Source organism: Cyprinus carpio, chromosome A17, assembly GCF_018340385.1.
Source record: "Cyprinus carpio isolate SPL01 chromosome A17, ASM1834038v1, whole genome shotgun sequence".
Classification (NCBI taxonomy): Eukaryota; Metazoa; Chordata; class Actinopteri; order Cypriniformes; family Cyprinidae; genus Cyprinus; species Cyprinus carpio.
In genome coordinates, this window is record NC_056588.1 from 8,776,687 (window position 1) to 8,786,148 (window position 9,462).

Genomic DNA, 9,462 nt, shown 5'->3' on the forward strand with positions numbered 1-9,462 from the left:
AAATGTGATTATTTTAAAGGGGGGGTGATTCTTTTCTATACCCACTGTATGCTCACATTAATATCTGAATGCATTCAGCAGCAAGATAAGAATGTAATTACCAAAACTTGTCTAAACAGATTTTAATACCTGAATTGAATGTGACTAGTCTTATTGTAGTGTTATATTTTTTTCAGGTTTTGTGAAACATTATAAATGTTTACTGTTCTGTTCTGTATCTTTGTAATGTCAAATCCATGGGTGGAACATCATTAAATCTCTTTTATGGTCAATTGGGGTGATACCAAATGTTGTAAAAGGGAAAGCAGAGATTTAGAGGGAGAAGTAAAGAGAGAAGAGAGGATAGATGAGTTTAATATGAATTTTCCTGGAACGGTACACTTGGCTTATGCAATAAGGTTCTCACTTATGCATCTGTTTGTCTGTATTTCCTCACCACACTTAAAATTGTTTTGATGCTGTTTAGTTTTTCTAAATATGTCAGAAAGTTATACATAAATGTGGCTGTAATTTAGATTCAAGTTTATATAACATTTGATGTCATGTCTCTTAGCACTTTATCTAATGTTAGTGGAATGTTACTTTTACATTTTTTTAATAGTAAGTACTATTTAATGTTAATAAAAATTCACAATTCATTTCAGTTCATGTCTCAGTATGTGTATTTTTTTGTTTGTAATTTCACAGCTGTAATACCATAACATGTTATTGAAGTTGGAAAGCGCTGCTTTTCTATCGCGAATGTGCCGAATCTGCTGATGTAATTACAACCGCTAGATGAGAGAGAAGGGTTGGAGGAGGCAAGAGGTGCGCTGAGCACTCGTGGTTTTTGAGGTTGGAAGAGGTGGTGGTGCCGCCATCTTGTACCAAACTTCACTTGCGTTAGCATCCCAAATTATTTTTGCGTCACTTTGACAGCGCATCTGAGGCGTTTAAAGACTCCATTTGTCCATTATTTATTTCTAAAAGATCAGCTCCATTACCTTCTATGTTACTGTAAACAGTTTTTTTGTAAAAAATAGGCTAACGATTGCGTCATAACCACTCGACTCTCTGTCGCACAGTAGAGAAATTACCGTACAAACAGGAGGAGAAGCTCGCAGGCAATCGGGGGGAGACGTCAAGAGATATGGCTACTGGCGCTATACAAAATAATTAATCAGAGTACTTACTCCTGCTCACTCACGCCAAAGAACTCCCCGCTCAAACTCTCCGTCTCTGCAAGATTAACGATGGCAGTTTGAACGCAAAGCTACTAGAAGGTTTTAACATCTGTCAGACAGGTTGCTGACGTCATCAAGCTTAGTTTGAGTCTGCGCGTCAGAAACGAAGTTAAAAAAAAATCGCTAAAAAACGGGCTTCACTTGTCTCAATTGAGTTCCAATGGGGTCGCTGTGTCCATTTCTTTTACTGTCTATGGTGCCCAGGGGGCAAGGAAGTCGACCGGAAGTTGAAGTCGGCCGCGTGCCGCCATCTTGTAGCAGAACTTCACTTGCGTTAGCATCCCATTGACTCCCATTCATTTTTGCGTCACTTTGACAGCGAATAATTTTACATCTGAGGCGTTTAAAAACTCCATTTGTCCATTATTTATATCTAAAATTATAAAGGGCTCCATTACCTTCTATGTTACATTATGGCCCCGTAGAAACAGTTTTTTTAAAAATAGGCTAACGATTGCGTCATAACCACTCGACTCTCTGTCGCACAGTAGAGAAATTACCGTACAGACAGGAGGAGAATCTCGCAGGCAATCGGGGAGACGTCAAGAGATATGGCGTACTGGCGTTACATTTTAAAATACTATACAAAATAATTAATCAGAGTACTTACTCCTGCTCACTCACGCCAAAGAACTCCCCGCTCAAACTCTCCGTCTCTGCAAGATTAACGATGGCAGTTTGCACGCACAGCTACTAGAAGGTTTACATCTGTCAGACAGGTTGCTGACGTCATCAAGCTCGTGCCTCAGTTGGTAAAAAAAAAATTAGCAAATCAGCATCGAGGGTTCACTTTCAGCGCTGGTGAGTGTTGAGAAAAGTAACCTCGTAAGGGAGGCTAGCCCTTAGGCTAACACCTTAGTTGGATATAGGCTACAGCCAGTGTTGCCAACTTAGCAATTTTGCTGCTAAATTTAGCAACTTTTCAGACTACCCTAGCAACTTTTTCTCCCAAGAGCACCTAGCAACAAATTTAGCAATTTTTTTTAATTTATTTGGCAACTTTTAGCAAATTTTGATAAGTGACTCAAAGGCATAATTTTCTATCCAAATTACACAAAAAGAGGAAACCAAAGATGCCTAGCAGTACACAAAATCACATGAATTGAGTTAGCTGCTATTTGCAATTATTGAATTTAATAATAATAATAATAATTTAATATGATACTCTTTGTTAGTAGCTTGTACTTGCGATTGCTGATCATACTAGTAATTTTCCAGGACAGTATCCATTATCCATTGTAAAGGACACAATGGAATTTAAAAAAGATACTAGCAATTTGCCCTGTTTTACAGACTTTTTCAAGTGTAGCATTTAAACACTTAAAACACTGCATTTGAAAATGTGTAGAATTTCTAGTTTACTATTATAAACTATTTTTTTTTTTAAATGTAATCATTTAAAAATGTGTAAGTGTTCAATAATTCAATGCATTTAAAAATACAGTTATTTATATTTTAATATTATATTATGCATATTTTACAAATAAATCTAAATTAACATGTATAAAAAAATTTTTTTGGTGAGATTTGATGTGACAATTTTGCTTCGTGATTACGCAATGACGTCATTGCGAAATGACATCACAACGTCATTTAGCAACTTTCAGCAACAAATCAACCTTCCATTAGCAACTTTCTCTGAAAATTAGTTGGCAACACTGACTACAGCAGGCGGCTTAATGAAATGGCGCAACAGGGAGCTCTCTTTTAACACAGACTTATAAGAAGAGATGGATGTTTGCTTCAAGTGATAGGCCAGGTAAGTGATATTATATTATCTTGTTGTATGTATGTCGTTTTCTTTACGTTTTCTGACTAAAAGCAACCAATAAGCCATTTTAAAGTGGTTAAGTAAATAGTAATAATTATAATCGGCAGAGATCCCAGACCAATATAATTACTGTGCTTCCTCTAGTTTAAAACCCATGAGCCGCCACTGGTTTTAACCGATTTTTTTTGTAAGACAATTAAAGCGCATAGCAACTAGCGATATTTTGATTAAACCTTATAGCTTTCATTTAGCCGAATAATGTCTCCGGTTTCGCTCCGTGAGCGCAAGGTTTTTCCCGAACGGTGGAGTTAGCAGCACATTCAGCTGACCGAACAGCAACAGACTTGTGAATGAATGAGTACAAAACAGCGTTTCTAAAAACCTGTCACTGTTGGCTGTCTGGGCAACTGAGCATGAATATAGTTCGTCTGTAAATATGCACATAGTTTGTTGTGCATGATATAAATAAAGTAATATAATTCACTGCTGTATAACAGCGTATTGCAGTTATAATTAAAGATTTTAGCAATTCATTTGAAGTAACTAGGTTACATTAAAGTACTATTTCAGACACAGAAAATATGTACATGAGAACTGCTTTATTGGGCATTTAGTTGTATAAAAATGCAGTTCTTTATGTAACTGTTCAGAGAGTAAACACAAGTAGGGTGGATAAGGGTAATGTGGGACACTTTTAGCCATTTTGACTTGTGCATCATATTTCCATATGAAGCCAAAATGATACATCAAAATGTTATATCATTATGAAATCCCCAAGATGTCCCCTATCTAAATCAGAAGAAATTTTTCAGAAATGGTAATTAAAGGGGAAATGGCACATATATTAGTGCTCCTTGTGACAAATTGTTTAAGAATTTGTGGATTTTCTAATGTGGGACTACGGAAGTTCTAAGTGGCCATGCATTATCATTTCCTTCTTGTTTTCTCGTTATAACGACTTAATTTTCTTGTGATCTCGACATAACGAGAGTTGTTTTCTGGTTATAACGACTTAATTTTCTTGTGATCTCAACATAACGAGAGTTGTTTTATCGTTATAACGACTTAATTTTCTCGTGATCTCGACATAACGAGAGTTGTTTTCTGGTTATAACGACTTAATTTTCTCGTGATCTCAACATAACAAGAGTTGTTTTCTCGTTATAACGACTTAATTTTCTCATTATCTCGAAATAACGAGAATTGTTTTCTCATTATTACGACTTAATTTTCGCGTTATCTCGACATAACGAGAGTTGTTTTCTTGTTATAACGACTTAATTTTCTCGTGATCTTGGCATAACGAGAGTTGTTTTCTCGTTATAACGACTTAATTTTCTCGTGATCTCGACATAACGAGAGTTGTTTTCTCGTTATAACGACTTAATTTTCTCGTGATCTCGACATAACGAGAGTTGTTTTATCGTTATAACGACTTAATTTTCTCGTGATCTCGACATAACGAGAGTTGTTTTCTCATTATAACGACTTAATTTTCTTGTGATCTCGACATAACGAGAGTTGTTTTCTGGTTATAACGACTTAATTTTCTTGTGATCTCAACATAATGAGAGTTGTTTTATGACTTTTTATCGTTATAACGAGAGTTGTTTTATCGTTATAACGGAATTTTCTTAATTTTCTCGTGATCTCAACATAACAAGAGTTGTTTTCTCATTATCACAACCTTAATTTTCTTGTGATCTCGACATAACAAAAGTTGTTTTCTTGTTATAACGACTTAACTTTCTCATGATTTAGACATAACGAGAGTTGTTTTCTCTTTATAATGACTTAATTTTCTCATGATCTCGACATAACGAGAGTTGTTTTCTCGTTATAACGACTTAATTTTCTCGTGATCTCGACATAACGAGAGTTGTTTCTGGTTATAACGACTTAATTTTCTCGTGATCTCGACATAACGAGAGTTGTTTTATCGTTATAACGATTTCTCATTCTTGTGATCTCGACATAACGAGAGTTGTTTTCTCGTTATAACGACTTAATTTTCTCGTGATCTCGACATAACGAGAATTGTTTTCTGGTTATAACGACTTAATTTTCTTGTGATCTCAACATAACGAGAGTTGTTTTATCGTTATTTCGACTTAATTTTCTCGTGATCTCGACATAACGAGAGTTGTTTTCTGGTTATAACGATTTCACAATATCACGATCTCGACATAACAAAAGTTGTTTTCTCGTTATAACGACTTAATTTTCTCGTGATCTCGACATAACGAGAGTTGTTTTCTCGTTATAGCGACTTAATTTTCTCGTGTTTTGGAATTAACGAGAGTTGTTTCTGGTTATAACGACTTAATTTTCTCGTGATCTCGACATAACGAGAGTTGTTTCTGGTTATAACGACTTAATTTTCTCGTGATCTCGACATAACGAGAGTTGTTTTATCGTTATAACGACTTAATTTTCTCGTTATCTCGACATAATGAGAGTTGTTTTCTCATTGTAACGACTTAATTTTCTCGTTATCTCGACATAACAAAAGTTGTTTTCTAAGAAATTACAAAACTGTGCCAACAGGTGACACTATAGACCTGAATATAACTGATGGGGTGTTGCATACTGTATATCCACTTTACTGAATGCGTTTGGGATAGAATTGGACCTTCCTTGTGATCGCTATTATTTGTGCAGTATTGTTCATTATTGACATTTAATTAATTCAGAAATGTTAAATGCTTGAATCAATATGACTATTTTGTGTATTAAGTTCTTGCTAGATGCATGAGTTTCACCAACGCATTCTGTGTCATAAAATAACTGCTTATCAAAACCACTGATCTATAATATAGATCAGTGATCAAAACCAAGGTTGACGTCACTGAATTCTGTTTGCACCTATATCTTTATTTGTGCTTCTTTGAGGTATGTGATTGTTAGTTAATAAGCGGGTATGTTCTGTTTATCTACAGTAGGACGGGCTGTGACTCTTTTCCTTATTATTAATCTTTATTGTTAATCATATTGATGAGAAATGTGATGTATATGTAAAGTGTATAGGCTAATTTAATTCAGTGTTGTTCTATAGTGTTGTAATCTTTTGTTTTCTACACACACATAAACACAAATACACAACACGTACACATGAATGCTCTTTTCAAACAGAAGCTTGTAACGCACATGCTATCTATCACAGCATATAATGACTACTAAAGATTACAAATTATATATAATTTTATTTCAAATAAAGGGAAAATTAAAAGTGAGTTGAATCCAATCAGCTCTAAAGATCTTAGAATGGTTCTGCATCCTTCTGAAGGCGCTCCGCCTGTGTTTGAGGTGTTGCTTTGACCATTTAAACATGTTAATTACAAAAACAAAAAGTTTGGTGTACTGTCTCTGGAAAAATCAACAGTGATTGATCAGCCTTTATTTATGTATTGTAGACGTTATTACCTAGGTAAAGTAAAATTTGCTGAAATATAGGCTACAGTAAGAGCGCCTGTTGTCCATCAGATGCCTGTCAAAGTTAAGTTTGTTACTATAGCAACAGCTAAATCAAACAATCATTGTTAAAAAAAAAATTGTCATTGTGTCGAGATCACGAGAAAATTAAGTCATTGTAACAAGAAAACAACTTTGGTTATGTCTAGATAATGAGAAAATTAAGTCATTATAATGAGAAAACAACTTTGGTTATGTCGAGATAATGAGAAAATTAAGTAATTATAACGAGAAAACAACTCTGGTTGTGTCGAGATCACGAGAAAATGAAGTCGTTATAATGAGAAAACAAGAAGGAAAAAAATAATGCATGGCCGCTTAGAACTTCCGTAGTGGGACAGCTCATGCTCAAATCTGGGACACTATGTTTTGGCTTATAAATAGTATTTTTTTTTTTTACAAAGTCAACTTCAGATTTAACACTCCTGGTTAAATGTGCATACCCATGTTTGCTAAATTAGTTTATTAGGTCTACAGTGTGTTTGTTGTCTTCAAAGTAAAAAAAAAAAAAATAACCTATATGTTCATTTATGGAATGTTAAATACAATTTTATAACATAAATCTTATATTATTTAAAATAATTTATTTTATAATTTACAACAATAATAATAACAATGTAATGAAGTCAAAAATGTAAAATTAAATTTAATAAAGATAGCAAAATAAACAATTTTTGAAAAGATATCAAATTTGGAACATGGAATGCCTTTAAAACTGTTATTAAACTTCTATAAACTTCTAATATTATTATTATTATTATTATTTTTTTTTTTTTTTCAAAAGCTTGTGTTAATCAAATTGTAATAGTAAAAACACTTCATAACAGAAATAAGCAGTCCTGGGCAGTCATGGACTCATCATGGTCCAGGATCCCATTGTCCTCTAGTCGCTAAATTGTGAATCTGGATCTTAAAACAAATAATATTGCTGCATTATAAGTCCCGAAATTGACAAAATTGCACGTATGGCATTTAACCTTCTTAATGCACATTTTATCAATTGAATAACATAGTATATTTGACTGTCCCACATTAGTCAAAACATGCTGTCCCACTTTTGAAACATCATTTTCTAAAGTGCGACAACAAAGATTTCTTTAAATAGAAAAAATTCTTAACACATTTTAAGAATATTATTGCAAAATTTGATATATAAATTCATCACAAATATAATTTGATAACCATTTAGAACATTGCTTTATTTATAACAGATGTATATCCTTAACATTAATTTAGTCTAAATCCTATGTCAATGTCATTTCAGTGAACTTTACAAGAGGTACTTCCTGTTTGTTGATTTTCTTGGCCACATTTCCTAAATAATTTCCAGAAAGTCGAGTGATTTCAATGTGTTGTTTACAATGGTTGATTTCTGTTCGTTTATTTTTCACTTTAATGTCGCAAAAGAAGAGATAAACGCAGTGAAGCTTAGGTGTCCCACATTAGTCAGTGTCCCATTACACTAATCCACCCTACGACTTGATGACATAATGAATATGATAATTAGCACATATAAAGCTGAATTGTTATAAAGTTATAAGCATGTTTATTAAAAACAAGTTTTGTAATAACAATTAATTCGGACCTTTTGACGTTGATGAGAATTCAAACGTTAGTATATGACTTATTAAAGGGGTCATATGATGTTGCTAAAAAGAACATTATTTTGTGTATTTGGTGTAATGCAATGTGTTTATGCGGTTTAAGGTTTAAAAACACATTATTTTCCACATAATGTACATTATTGTTAATACTCTGCCCTTCCTTTCTGAAACGTGTTGATTTTTACTAAGCTCTTCGGTCTGAAAAGCGAGGTGTTCTCTGATTGGCCAGCTATCCAGTGCTTTGTGATTGGCTGAATACCTCAAGCATGTGACAGAAATGTTACTCCCCTTACCATACTGTGATGCCGTGTCCCGGCGTGATGAGAAAAAAACAAAACCCATTACAAATGAGGCATTTGTTGCATCCAGCGGGGACATAATTACTGATTATAATGACTTTGTGTCTTTTTACGCGTTGCATTGTGTATCGCGCAGCATGAACATAAAACCATATCTGCATTTGTGATCAGAGAAACAACAATCGCTACTCTACATTGCTCAAAACTTGCGTTTGAATCATCAGTGGCAAATTCTTTAAATATAAACGTGTTTACAGGCTGTGAGTCAGAAGTGCCAGACTGTCATTGCAAAGTTGGAATTGCCCCACTTTATAGAAACAGCCTTTGTGCACATAAGCATTGTAGGCTACTGGTTCAGAAAACAGTCCTCGTCCTCCTTAAAATGCGCTGCACACATCTGAATATTTTGATTGAACTGTTCTGGAACAGTGTTGAAATACAACTTAACCATTGATTTCTATTTGTGTTCTCTTTTGGAAGACCAAACAAAGTAGTTTTGCTTTCACAACGAAACACACAACGTCTCCACGACATGGAGGCGGCGACAACAACAAGAATAAAACCTACACCTTCTTTCTTTGCGTGAACATTTGGTTGGCGTTATGCAAATCTTCCCACATCTTGACGTAGACACATGGGTGCGTGTTAGAATGAGCCCTTTTAGGAGGGCGTGGTTGACTCTTAACTTTTATAAAGAATATCTCTTTGGATTTGAGACTTCAGTCTTTGCAACATTACAGATCTTCTTCATGCACCATGAGCTTGTAACACTCCAAAGAGAAAGGAAAATTTGAAATCACATCATGTGACCCCTTTAAAGGTTATTTTGTCATTCATAATCATAGTCTGGTAGCCCCTCCCCTTCACTACGTAATTAAAACTGCGACAGCTGAGTGCATGAAGTACCTAACATTCCACACTTCGGAGGAATACAGATTTATCAGTGCACATTCTGAACATAATTCTTAAGTGACATAAAGGTAAGCATTTTTTGCTTAAGTGCTGTGATGGAGGGCTCAAACACAAGACTCTTAATGAGACTATGTAATGAGACTACCCCCAGACTAGGCCACTTAATAAGCCTATAATATTAA